Here is a 15,128-nt window from a genome sequence, read left to right as displayed (position 1 = left end):
AAAAGGGGATGGCGTATTCTCTTAGCTACTTCCTGCTGAAAAGGGACGCTGTGGGTTTCAGGGCGAAGATCTTCTCTCACTACTCTAAAGGGCCCCTTTGGCAGTAGGAAACACATAGACTATTATGGAGATTGATTTTGGAATTTAGATGCACTCTTATTGATTGTGCTTGGCTGTACATGTTCATATCCTTGAAGATGTATCATGGGGGTGTTGCAACCTAGAAGACACAAATTTGACTAACAAGTTATAAGTACATGAGTCCAAAAATTATGGAAAAGTAAAAGAAAATATTCTTTCATTGTTTTACAAACCCTCCCCCAGGTCCCCTCCACCATGCAGCCCTCGCTCTAGTCTCCTGTGATGACAGAAACACCCAGTTATATATCTCTTTTAAACAGTTCCCTCCCTCCTCCGCCTCAGTGCAGCACACATCATTGAACCCATCTTACTCTGTCTCTCCCCAACCCCAAGGACAGTCCCATTCTACAACAGTGGCATCATGTAATATTTGTCCTTTTGTGACTGGGATATTTCACTCAGCATAATGTTCTCCAGAGTCAACCATTTTGAATAATATTGCATGAGTTCCTTGTTTTTTAATGCAGCATAGTATTCCATTGTGCGAATATACCACAGCTTCTCTAGCCATTCGTTTGTTGATGGGCACTTAGGTTGTTTCCAACTCCTTGCTATTGTGAACAAAGCTGCAATAAACATGGGTGTGCATATATCTGCTTGGATGTCAGCTATGGTCTCTTCAGGGTATATTCCCAGTAGTGGAATTGCTGGGTCAAATGGTATCTCTATTTGCAACTTTTTGAGAAAGCGCCATACTGCCTTCCACAGGGGTTGCACCATTTTACACTCCCACCAACAGTGAATCAGGGTTCCAGTTTCTCCACAACCTCGCCAGCATTTGTTGCTTGGAAAACTACTATTCACTTAATGACTTTATGTATTTCATTGTTTTTGCTGAAAAATGTTAAATTTTTACTCAAAGTTCTATGAAGTAGCCCACAACTGAAACTGAGGATAATAGGCACTAAGAACCATTTCTAAAAAATATTAAAAGTTCTTCATTATTATCTAAGAGTCATGAATTCAAACTGGTCTTACAAGAAGAAGAACAATCTTCCTTAAAATGTCTTTCCTTGCAAAGTCTCCCTCAGATCTTTAATTTACTGTACTTAAAAGTATTTGTTACCCAACCTCCTTTAGTTTTTCAGTCATGGAAAGAAATCAGTTTAATAAGTCAAGTTTTGGGTAGGAGAAGATCTGGACCACCCAGCTGTGAGTATTTTCTCATCTGCATTAAGAATTAGAAGGAGAGTAGGAGAGAAGGATTGTAGTAAACAGTATTATACCTTTCTTGGGCAGTGAAATTTCTTTCACTTAAGCTTTTGGAATGTAATTAATCATCCAATAAATCCCCTTAACAATTATTTTCTTCAAATAGCCCAACCATAGCAGAAAGGCCAGCATTCACATTATTATTGGAGGACGTTGCTGTTCTTAGGTGCCTACAACTCATAGAAGACTGATGAACAACAGATCTGAACCTTGCTTTAGCCTGCACTATCCTCACCATGGCTCTGCTATTCTGGAGTCAACTGCCACAGTCACTGTGACAATCAATCTTGTTAAGGGTCTTCCTCTCTCTCTAACCCTCCACCTTTCCCATCATCTCCAAGGACTGACCCCTTATGACATCCCAAAGCATGTGAGACAAGTCTTACCATAGAGGGGAGTGCCCCAGCTGTACTTTCTCCAAGAAAGACTTGGGGAATAAGTCTCATCACACAAAATAAGCTGCTTCACTGTGGGAATAAAGCATACATTAGTCACTTATGATTTCTAAAGTACCATCCGTGTGTGTGTGTGTGTGTGAGAGAGAGAGAGAGAGAGAGAGAGAGAGAGAGAAAGAGATGGTGGTGGGGTGGGGGGAGCTTGATGTTGTGGCATCTGTGATGTTTAGCAAACAGGAGCCAGCATCAAGTTCTCTAGATCAATGTGTTATAGCCATTGTTTTGTAACTCAATAAAAGAGTTCAAAATTAGATTTTGACTAAGCTTTTAAAAGTAATAGAGCCTTATAAACCATATTCAAAATCAAGTTGCTTTTTACATAGAAGTCTAATCTTTACTTTGTTATTTACTTTCACTTAGAAAATGAGGAAGGATGATTTTGGCTTGTACTTGATAAGGAGTAGTTTTTCTCAAGAAAAACCTTTAGGCTTTCTTGGGATACATTAGGTGACATTTTTATTACTTCTGTCACTGAACACAAGTAGCTCTTTCATTTTCATTTATGATAGCTTTTGTAAATGTCAAATCCCCTGTTAAAGAGCCAGCACTGACATTTCAAAAGCCAAAGAATGATATTAATAATGTTCATGGAAACACAAATTAGAAGTTGAAGTTACTTCATATCATCCTCCCTTCCTCAAAAAAACAAGATAACCTACTTTGCACATAATATTCCGAAAGGAGAAAAAAAAATCAAACTCTTATCAGAAAAATAAAGATACATGATATTTTTTTAAAAGGTATCTATTAATATTTTAAGAATAATAAATTACATTATAAGCAAGTAAAATTAGCATGAAATCCACATTTTAAATTAATTAACTCTGAAACAATTTCTTGCTAACTTAAATAGTATTGTAGAGGTTTTAGAAGTACTCAATCCTGTTGAATCAATTCCAACTCATAGCAATTCTCCATCTTCCATTGAGTTTCTGAGGCTATAGATCTTTGAAAAGAGACTGTTGTTGTTGTTATTAAGTGCCGTCGTGTCGCAGGTGACTCATAGCGACCCTATGAAGGAGAGTCCTTGACGCTTGGGTGCCTTTCATCCTCTCTCCAAGTTCATAGGGTTTCCAGAGGCAAGCTATTATGGAAGTGGACGCCACTCCTCCTTCCACGCTTGTTCAATCGGGGAGCTCCACCCCACTTTCAGTCCGCATTGGGTAGCCAACCATTAACGCATTTGACACATCCGTGTCACAGTGTTCAGCCTCACAGCAACCACAAGTGACCTCTGGACGGCAGCTTGTACACCAGGGCTATACGACCTAGAGGAATGTCTGAACAAAAACAATGAAAGACTGGCCTGAGGGCTGCCGCGAACTAAAAGTCACCCACCTTTGTCTTGGTCACATAGTTTTCTCTTCGCTGGGCCAGCTGATCTCTCTCTCTCTCTCTCTCTCTCTCTCTCTGAAAAGAGACTACCTTTCTTTAACCCACAGAACAACTGGATTTGAACTGAGGCTCTTTCCATTAGCAGGGCAAAACACAATGCACTACGCCACTAGAACTTTTTCCATCCACATTAGCAGAGAACAAAAACATTTTTCTTTTTTAGTTGCAAAGAAATAAGATTGCTCAAGTATATTGACTGTTGTATCTTTCATTTATTTATTTTCTTGATTTTTAGGAAAAACAACACCTGGTAGATTATTGAGCATATTTTCAAAGGAAAAGAGAATGGTTAGCTTCTTCATAGATGTTCAACGTGTTCAAGAATCTAGCATTAATCTAGACTAAAAATACAGTCTTCTGATGAGGGTGTGTTTAGATTGGAACTCTCATACACTGTTAATTGGAATGTAAAATGATGCAACAACTATAGAAGGCAGTTTGGCATTTCCTTAAAATATTGAAAATAGCGTACCATTTAATCCAGCTATTCCATTACTTGAGAGCTCTGGTGGCTTAGTGGTAAGGAGTTGCACTGCTAACCCATAGGCCGGCAGTTTGAATTCACCAGCTGCTTTGCAGGAGAAAAATTAGCAATCTCCCATGTGATTTATAGCCTCTGGAAACCAAGTGGATGGTCAGCTGCTATGAGTCATTTCCTACTTAGCAGCACATAATAACAACATTCCACTACAAGGAATATATTCTAAAGAAATAAGAGCTGTGGCACAAATAGACATGTGCACACCCATGTTTATTGCAACATTATTCACAGTAGTAAATAGATGATAACAACTCAAGTGTTCATCAAGAAACAAATGGATAGAGAAACTAGGATACTTTCACAATGGAATACTATACATTGAAAAACAATTAAAAACATGAAATACCACATAACATGTATTAAGCTGGAGTTACGCTGAGTGAAATAAGTCAGTCACAAAAGGCCCAATACAGTATAGGACCAGTGTTAAAAAAATTAAAAATGTATGTATGGAGATAATCAATGTAGTATGTTAACAGGGAGGGGAAGAGAAAAGGAGTAGAAAATTAATGGATAGACAGTGAACACTTAATTGGAATGGGTGAAGGGAGGACACTGTGAAGTGAACAGAATTTATAAATTAATGTCATAATGTTATATAACAAAATATACATGAATGATTGACTAAAATTAAAACCAATATACTTTGTAAATGCTCACACATATCACAATAGAAAATGTAAGAAAGCAAACAAAAAACAAATAACAGGTACTGTGACTTATATACAATATAAAAAATATATATATATATATATATATATATATATATGTGTGTGTGTGTGTGTGTGTGTGTGTATGTGTGCAAGAGTGGCATCCATTTCCTAAACAACATGCCTCTGGAAATTCTATGAACTTTGATAAATGTCAATAGTTATAGAAAGGCTTCAGGCCTTTTGTTCATAGGGTCACTATGCGTTGTGCTCAACTCGATGGCAATCAACAACAACTAGATAGATCGATAGATCAATCGATCGATAGATAGATAGAAAGATAGATATAGATATATACTGTTTTCCAGTGAGAGACGTGTGCCAGACAAGGCTGGAAGGCAGCTTGGTAGCACTTGACCTTCTTTATATGTCCTAGGAAGCATTGCTTTGCCAAAGTGGAAGCCAAAGGTGTCTTCTTTCAAAGTGTTTAACTTCAATGAGAAACAAACAAACCCACTTTCCCACCTTGTTGTTAAATCTTTACATTTAGAAATGTAGCCCATTATTTCTCTGGAAACATTACAAGTAATGTTTACATGCAAATCACCAGCATGTAATCCAGTAGCTACCCATAAGAACTTCAGTCTGGGCATTAGTTAACCATAATTACTTGCAGTAAGAAATATAATTGTCAGAACTGATACACAAGTGGAGATTTGTACACCAATGTTCATAGCAGTGTTATTCACAAAAGCAAAAATGGGAACAGCTCAACTATGAATCAACAACCAACTAGATTGAGAAATTCAGTGGTACATTCATGGTACATTCACACGATAGAATATTATGCATCACTTAGGAGTAACAATTTTGAAAAAGACTATATAACATGGGAGAGGCTAGAGAGTATTTTTCTGAGTGAACTAATTCAGGTGCATAAAGACAAATACTGTGTTAAGACCATTATTGTAAAAAGAGAAGGATAACCAGTAAGATGTATATAGATATATACAGAGGGAAGGGGAGGGGAGAAAGGGGCTAAAGATGGAAGGGGGAAATCACGGGGTCTCAGAGTTTGATGGGTGGAAAGAAAGGGTTAAGCAATTAGGGAAGATTCAGTGGGGATCTCAAAGAGGAGATATAGTGGGCATAGATAAATAATGACTAATTTTATAAGACACAATGTATGGGAATGGTTGTAAAAAAACACAATGTGAATGGGATACCCCTCCTCCAAAACAATAAAAACACTAATAATGTAACCATCAAGTTCAAAATTGAAAGGGTTAGCACTTTGAAATTTAGAATTTGAAAATGTTGCTTGGTAATTTAGAATTTGAAAATGTTGCTTAGTGATTTAAGAGTAAAAGGAAACAAGACTTGTAGGTCTCAGTAGATACTATTATCGATAATAACTTGATATACTCATTTATTCAATAAATACTGATTGAAGGTCTTGTATGTACTAGGCACTAATCTGAGTATAAGATGTTTGCCCTTCAAGATACATACATTCTAGAAGTGGGTAATAAAAGTCAATTAAATAGTAGCGAGTGTCATGTAGGAAATTAGAAAAGGGTAATGTACTAACAAAGGAACCCTGAAGTGCTTTGTTTATTCTGGGTCTCTTGTCTCTCCAAATAAATTATATAATCTCCCTTTCAACCTCCTTGAAAAATGAATTTGGTATCTGGACTGGAATTGCATTGAACATGTAGATTGCTTTTGGTAAGACTGAAATTTTCACCATATTGAGTCTTTCTATCTATGAACAGGGCACATTTTTCCATTTCTTTAGGTCTTTTATGGAGTCTTTCAGAAATGCTCTGTAGTTTGTGTTGTATAATTTGAATGGGGAGGGGGTGAGGGAAATTGGAAGAATTTGTTTGAATATGTATTTGAGTTTTGTAAATAAACTAGTAGGGGGAAAAATTAAAACAAAACAACCAAAGAAGCCCTGGTGATGCAGTGATTAAAGAATTTGACTGCTAACCAAAAGGTCGAAAGTTTTATTTAACCCTGCCCCCGCCCCAAGACCAAGCTCCTGCCCAGTGCATGGAGACTTCCCCTCTGGCACCCCTCTATCCTGTACCAGGAGCACCAATTTCACAGTTGAAGCCACTTCTTTCGTGAACACCACCTTTGTACCCCTGGCTCCTCCCAGAGCCAGTACTTGAGATGACCCTTTTGACACTGATTAGCTGTAGCAGCTCCCTGGTCAACAAGGCCATCTCTCTCCTCAAATGAAGCAACCTTCCCTTGAGTCAAAGAATTAGAGAGAATTTCAGGCAGGATGAGCTGCTCTTCCCTCCTCTGGAGCAGTGAGCTCCTGAGCCAAGGTTATCACACCAAGGGCCTGCTAAGGCTGTAGGCATCAAAAACTCTACCCTATCAATGACTCAAAAGAGGCAAACAATCTCACATCCTGCACAAAGATAAAACAAGATGTCATACACACAAAAAAAGTGATCAAAACACAGAATCAATGGATTTCCTGCAGCCAGAAAATCTAATAGAACTTTCTGGCACAGAATTCAAAAGAACAATGATTAAATATTTTCAATGGGTAAAAGGTAAACTCAAAGAATTGCAGGACTCTGCAATAAAAAGCCAAGAGGAACTTATAAAAACAGTACAAAATGATGCAGATAAATCAAACAAGGCATTAAAATGTTCTGGAAAAATAAGAGACTTCAGTCCAGAATATGACCACCGATGTTTCAGATGCTGTCAATATGTTGGAGGGATATATGAGTAGAGTTGAAGAGATGGAACACAGAAGGAATGAAATAATAGAATTCTCAGCACTGATCTGTTAGAACAAAAAAACAAAAAAAAGCAGAATAAAAAGTAAGGAAAAAGAAAAAAGCTTAAGAATAGTGTGGGACACCATCAAGAGGAATAACATGTGCATAATTGGAATCCCAGAACAGTAAGAAGCAAATAAAGGGACCGAGAAAGCTGTGGGAGAATTACTAGAAGAAAAATTTTGAGGCACAATGAAGAGTGAGAGAATATATATACAAGAAGCTGAGCAAAATCCATACAGAATAGATCCCCAAAGAAAAATGCTAAGGTATATCATAGTCAAATTTGCCAGAACCAAAGATAAGGAGAGAATTCTGAAAGCAGCTAGAGAGAAATGAAGAGAAACCTATAAGGGAAAGCAAATAAGAGTAAGTGCCAATTTCTCAGCAGAAACCATGTAAGCAAGAATAACATATATCAAACACTCAAAGAATACAACCGTCAACCAAGAATACTGTACCAGCAAAATTGTCCATCAAATATGAAGGAAAGATCAAGATATTCTCAGATAAACAGAACCTAAGGGAGTTTGAAAAAAACAAGACGAGCCTTTCAGGAAACACTGAGAGACGTCCTTCTTACACAGGTGCCACAGAAAGCTGGATGGACAAAAGTTACCAGCAACAACATCAAAAAAGAACTCAACAAAATGATAGCAATAAAACCTTGCTTTTCAATAATCACACTGAATGTGAATGATTTCACTAGACCACTGAAGAGAAAAAGAGTAGCAGATTGGATAAAAATACCCCAAAAAAACAATATGAACACACTGGGAATGTGAAGATAAAGCAAGACTGAAAATAAAAGAGAGGAAAAAAATATACCAAGCAAATGACAATCAGAAAAAAAGCAGGAGTGGCAATATTAACCTCTGATAAAATAGATTTCAGCATAAAAAGCATCACAAAAGACAAGGAAAGTCACCATATAGTGCTTAAAGAGTCAATAGAACAAGAGGACATAACCATAATAAATAGCTATCCACCACACGAGAAAGCTGAAAAATATACAGAGCAAATGTTAACAGAACTGAAAAAAGAAATAGGCAACTCGCAGTAGTAGTAGAAGATTTCAATACAACATTCTCAAGGATAGAACTATCAGAAAGAAACTCAATGGAGATGCTGAAGAATTAAACCACACAATAAACCAACTTGATGTCATAGACATCAAAAAGATGCTGTGCATGGAACATACCCCAGGAAAGATCACATTCTAGGTCACAAAGCAAGAACTAATAAATTGAAAAAACATAGAAATAATACAAAGCATCTTCTCAGATCACAATGTTACAAAATTGGAAATTAAAAACAGAAGGATGAAGGAGAAAATCATACATTTGGAAGCTGAACAATATCCTGCTTGAACACAAATGGGTAATAGAAGAAATAAAAAATGAAATTAAAAAGTTTCTTGAAACAAATGAAAATGAACACACAACTTACCAAAACCTCTGGGAAACAGCCAAAGTAATAATTAGAGGTTAATTTACAGCAGTAAGCAAACACATTAAAGGGGAAGAAAAAAATTATACCTGATTCTTTAACCCAACGTCTCCAAGTTGGGGGGGGGGGGAAGGCAAGAAAACCCAACATCCTCTAAAAAAACCTGATACTATAAAACTTATGGCAGAAACAAATGAAAGAGAAAACAGGAAAACAATTTAAACCATCAATAAGACCAGGAATTGCTTCTTCAAAAAAGTCAATAAAATCAAGAAACAACTAGCAAAACTAACAAAGGAAAATAAAGAAAAGACATAAATAATCCAATTAAGAGATGAAAGGGGCAATGTCACAACAGAACCAACTCAAATAAAAATGTTATTAATGGAATATTATTAAAACTATTGTTTTTGTTAAGCGCCATCAAGTCACAGGTGACTCATAGCGACCCTATCAGGAGAAGTCCTCAAAGAAGGAGAGTCCTTGAAGCTTGGGTGTCTTTCATTCTCTCGTCAGGTTCATAGGGTTTCCGGAGGCAAACTGTTACGGAAGTGGATGCCACTCCTGCTTCTAAGCTTGTTTTAATCGGGGAGCTCCATCACACTCTCTGTCCGCATTGGGCAACCAACCATTAACATACTCAAACAAATATGGAAGCCGAGAGGAAATTTACAAATACTTACAAACTCACGACCTACCTAAACTCACACAGGCCAAAGCATAACACCTGAACAGACTCATTACAAAAGAAGAAATTGAACAGGTAATAAAACAAATTCCAACAAATTCCTGGGCCAGATGAGTTTATTAGTGAATTTTATCAAATATTCAGAGAAGTGTCACCAGATCTACATAAACTATTTTAGAAAATAGAAAAATATGGAATTATCCCAGATTTATTCTACAAAGCAAACATATCCTTGATACCAAGGTCAAGTAAAGACACAATCAGAATAGAAAACTATATGCAAATGTCTCTCGTGAACATAGATGCAAAAATCCTCAATAGAATGCAACAGTACATTAAAAAAAAAAAATCACCATGACCAAATGGGATTCCTAAAATGTATGCAAGGATGGTTCAACATAAGAAAAACAATCAGTGTAATTCATCACATTAACAAAGCAAAGAACAAGAACCACATGATCCTATTAATTGATGCAGAAAAGGACTTTGACAAAATTCAACACCCTTACTTGATTAAAACACTCAACAAAATTGGAGTAGAGGGGAATCTCCTCAACACACTGAAACGTACATATGTAAAACCAAGAGCCAACATCATTCTCGATGCAGAGAGATTAAAGGCATTCCCTTTGAGAACAGAAACTAGGCAAGAATGCCCATTATTACCGCTCCTATTCAATATTTTATTGGAAATCTTAGCAATAGCAACAAGAGAAGGATGTAAGAGGTATCCAAATGGACAAAGCGGAGGCAAAATTATCTCTCTATGCAGATGATATGATAATATAGTTAGAAAACCCTATAGACTCAGCAAGAAAACTGCCCAACTTAGTTGACCAATTCAGCAAAATGGCAGGATACAAGATCAACATACAAAAATCAGTTGGATGTCTCTACAGTGACAAAGAGAATACAGAACTGGAGCTAAAAAAAAAAACAAACAATACCCTTCACAATAGCTAATCACAAGATTAAATACTCAGGAGTAAATCTAACCAGAAGTACAAAGGATCCATTAAAAGGAAATTACAAAACATTGCTACAAGAAACAAAAAGAGACCTGGAGAAATCGAAGAATATGCCTTGTTCATGGACAGGAAGACTCAATATTGTGAAAATGGCAATACTATCCAGGGCAATTTACACATTCAATGCAATCCCAATATAAATACCAATTCCATTCTTCAATGAGATGGAAAAGGCAATCTCCAATTTCATTTGGAATGGAAAGGGGCCCTGAATAAGCAAAGCATTCCTTAAAAAGAGAAACAAGATAGGAGGCATCTCACTCCCTGATTTCTAATCCTACTACACTGCCATGGTGGTAAAGACAGCATGGTACTGGTACAATGACAGACACATAGATCAATGGAACAGAATTGAGAACCCAGAAATCAGCTCATCTACTTACAGTCAACCGATTTTTGACAAGGAAATGAAATCAGTCCAATAAGGAAGCAAAAGACGTTTTAACAAATGGTGCTGGCAAAATTGGAAAACTATCTGTAGAAAACTCAAGCAAGATTTACACCTCACCTTATAAAAAGAAAAATAAAAACAAACCAACCAATAAAAAACAACTGAAAGTGGATCAAGGACCTAGAACTAAAATCAAGAACTGTAAATTCCATCAGAGAAAAGCTTGGAAGAACTCTAAAAGCCTTAATCCACAATACCAAAAGTCTTCCAACCATCTTAAAAAACCTTTAACCAGGAAGGAACAAAACAGATGAATGGGGCCGTTAAAGAATCAAATCTCTATGCAATAAAAAACTTCTCCAACAGGGTAAAAAGGAAAGCCACAGACCCAGAAAAAAATATTTGGTGATGACATATCTGATAAGAGACTCATATCTAAAATTTATAGAATACTCCAGCACCTCGACAAGGAAAAAGTAAACAACCCAATTGCAAAAGGGGCTCAGGATATGAACAGACACCTGACTCAAGAAGACATTCAGATGGCAAACAAACAAGTGAAAAAAATGTTCAAAATCTCTATTTCTCAGAGAGATGCAGATGAAAACAACTATCAGATATAATCTCACTTTAGTAACAATAGCAAAGTGCAACAGAGCAGCAAACAGCAAATGCTGGTGAGGTTGTGAATGGAACCCTTACTCACTGTTGGTAGGAGTGTAAAATTGTGCAATCTCTACAGAAGGCGTTATGTCTCTTTCTTAAAATTGTTGGACATAGAAATACCATTTGACTCAGAAATTTCACTACCAAGAATATATATACCCTAAAGAAACCATAACTGCCACCCAAACAGGTATATACACACTAATGTTTATTTTTTTTTTACACTAATGTTTATTGATGCATTATTCACAACAGCAAATTGAAGAAAGCAACACAAGTGCTCATCCAACAATGAATGGATAGAAAAACTAAGGTATATTCACACAATGGAATACTAAACAGCACTGAAAAACAAGGAACTCATAAAATATTATACCACATGGGTGAACCTGTAGGACATTATGCATAGTGATATATCTCAGTTATAAAAGGACAAATACTGCATAACACCATGTTATAAAAGAGGACTGACATGGGGTTGGGAGAAACTAAGACTAGAAGGGATAAATAATGAACACTGCATTGGAGCAGATGAAGGAAAGAACTGTTTAAAAGAAATATATGAATATGCATTATTTGAATGACAACAGTCCAGAATAAGAGGCGCATAGCAAAGGGAACTGAAACGACATAGCTCTAGCTTCATGGCTGCAACTATAGGGGAACAGGGAAGATGGCAAAGAGAAAGAGGATTTGATTTTTTTGTTATTTTTAACATGCTATCAGGAGTCTGAGTAGCACAAACAGTTGCTGAATTAAAGATTGGAGGTTCAAGTCCTGAAAAGATCCTTTTCAACTTGATAGGGCACAGTTCTGCTCTGACATGAGTGGTTCACCACCAGTTGACTCAAAAGCAAATAGTGTTGATTTAACGTACCAGCAGGTGCGAGCTGGCTGCTCTATACTGCCTGGTAGACCTTGGTGCTCACCCACAGGCTATTAGACTGCCAACTTCTTCCCTTTTTTTTTTTTAACCTCTTATAATGTCACTTTTGGTGTGTTTTAATGAATTGAAGGCCAGTATAGTCTGTGTGTGTTTAGTTGTTATTTTGCGGTGTTTTTTTTTTATTTCTTGCTATTCATATTTTTTAAAAAGCTATACTGTTTTACCTACAAAATTCAGATACATTGTTCCTCATACCAGATGCTGATCCTGAAGATCAGTATATTTTAAATTAGTTACATTTTAATCTTCTTATCTAGATTTGGCTGTAAAGTTGATACAAGAGGGAATCAGAGAAGAGTTTAAACTCACTCAGCAACTTAATTACAGATGGTTAATTTCATACTTTTGTGTTGATTCTTCCTTGTTAGTTTTCACTTGTTCATTAACATGGAGTCAGAACCAACTCACAGCTGACCCTTTAGCGAGTTTTCAGAGCCATAACTTGCACAGGAGGAGATTTCTTTCTCATTGTTCTCCATGGAGCCAAGTGGATAACACAATGTGTTACCCACTAGGCCACCAGAGCTCTCATTTCTAAAAACAGAGAGCTTGGTTTTAGAGGGTACCATTTTCAAGTGTGTCCTCAAAAACTGGAATGTACTATTTGAGGATCTTTTTTTTTTGGACAAGGATTAACAACAGATTGGCAATAAAACTCCTTCCCTCTCCCCCACCTAAAAATACATATCCACAAATGTCTTTTTAAACATTCTTGGTTTTATAATTTGTCCTTGTATTTGAAATGGAGAAACCAAACACTGTTCTAAAAATTTCCATTCAGAAGCTTTGGGTTCAAAACCATCTGGCTCTGCTAATGGTCAACTCTTTGATCTTTGGCAGTCACCACACCTTAGAATCTGCCTCTTCAGAGTGTCCTGTGTGGAATGAGTGAGAGTTTATATTGGACAGTCAACTGTACAAAGTTCACTATTACCGCTGTCATTATTAGTATTGGAAGGACCATTAAAGGTCACTGGTGAGGTTTGTTTTGTGATGAGCTGTAAGAAAACAAATGAGTCTTTGTTACTTTGGGGAAAGGAGTCAACGCCAAACACAAAGTAGACTTCTTTTGGAAAGATCAGTCACTCAAAAGGAATACAACCTGTAAAGTTATATTTGACTAGAGAGAGAGAGAGAGCGAGCAATACGGATGCAGAGAGTGCATAATAGTAACAGTAGTGGTTCCCCCAAATCAGTGGCTGTGAAGTGGAAACCCTACATGAAAATCACCAGGTTTTAAATGGCTGATTTTTCTAAATAGAAAAATCTTCCAAAGTGCCTCTGAGTGCTCTTGAACTTCTAATCATTTGGTTAGCAGTCTAGTGCTTCACTGTAAATAATCAATATTTATTGAGCATTTTGCATGCATTATTTCTTTTAAAGGGGAGGGGGGGAAAATAAAAAGTCAAAAGTAATGTAAAGTTAGAAACAAATCCTTACCATGTGTTCCATACCCCCAAACCACATAGCTTAAAGACCGACTTCTCCAAGGTTTGGCATCTCCTTGCAACCCTTTTGGGCCCCTTGTAGCTCTGGTTATCTAATCTCTTTCCAGCCACTCAGGAAGGCCCATGGCCTCCCCTGCAAAAACAAGCTCCTATTAAAACAAAAATGCTGTCTGTCAGTGTTTGACATAGTAAGTCCATAACAAAACTAAATGGCATGTTAAAATATATATTTTGTTGAATTCGATGACGTTTAGCTGATCAAATAACAGGAATGTAAAAAGAGCATATGCAATGTGTATAGCTTGAAGTGTACAGACAAAAAGCATTTCTTCAACAACCCGCGCCCCCCCCCCCCCGCGCCCCAAATTAGATTGGAAAGGGGTGGCTCCGCTTAAGGACTGCATCACGAAACTCAGAACGTGCTTTTTGTCAATATGTGTGGCCGCGAAGGTGAAAGGTGCCAGGCATTTCCTATGGGTGCGGGCCGGGTGCAGTGGGGAGATATGCTCAAGTGGCCGTTTGCCGCAGGCTCCGTGTTATTTATACAGCGCAGCTGAGCTAGGTTGAGGCCAGAGCGGGGCGAAGGTCTATCAAGAGCCAGGCGTGTGCAGATATGTGTGCTGTGCGTTTCTCATTTCCAGTGTAAATTCAAGATCCAGGGGAGGATAGGGAGTGCCATAAACTATAAGATATTTGTCACCTGTGCCTCAGCCATGTACGCCTCCAATCGATCTTAGGGAGCACTCATTTCGGAATGGGAGAAGGAAAGGCGATTTGGGAGTGGATGCTGCGCCAGTCGTGGGTGACCAGACGCTGCGACTGACCGGCAACCTGAAATTGGCAGCAGTCTCCTTGACCTGCCCGGCTGAATCAAGCGGGTACGCAACGGACGCAAAAGAAATCGTGTCCACACTTCCAAGAAGCGTGAGCGGGTGGCCCCCGTAGGCAGGCCATCCTCCGGCTCTGGGTCGGGAGAAAGTGCCGGTGCGGCAGCTAGGTTGGCTGGCCCTTGTGGAGCGACCAGAGGTCGCGGAGACCAGGCACACCCGAGCAGGGGGTTGGGGGCGCTGTTGCCGGAGCCGTGACTCGGAGACGAACCTATCCGCGCCTTCCGCACGCCCCTGATCCCTCGGGAACCCCACTCCTACTCCGCCCGCACCCTGCGCTCGGAGCTCGGCGCACCCCGACTCCCTGTCCTCTGGCGCCAGGTGACAGGGAAGAGACCCGCGGTCAGGCGTCCCGCGCCCAGCGCCACGTCCCCTCCCACGGCGGCGGCGCGCTGGGCCGAAGGGGGCGCTGGAGCGCAGGAGC

The sequence above is a fragment of the Elephantulus edwardii genome, unplaced genomic scaffold (genome assembly GCF_000299155.1).
Source record: "Elephantulus edwardii isolate Elephantulus edwardi_28Jun2011 unplaced genomic scaffold, EleEdw1.0 scaffold00071, whole genome shotgun sequence".
Lineage (NCBI taxonomy): Eukaryota > Metazoa > Chordata > Mammalia > Macroscelidea > Macroscelididae > Elephantulus > Elephantulus edwardii.
This window is presented reverse-complemented; position numbering follows the sequence as displayed.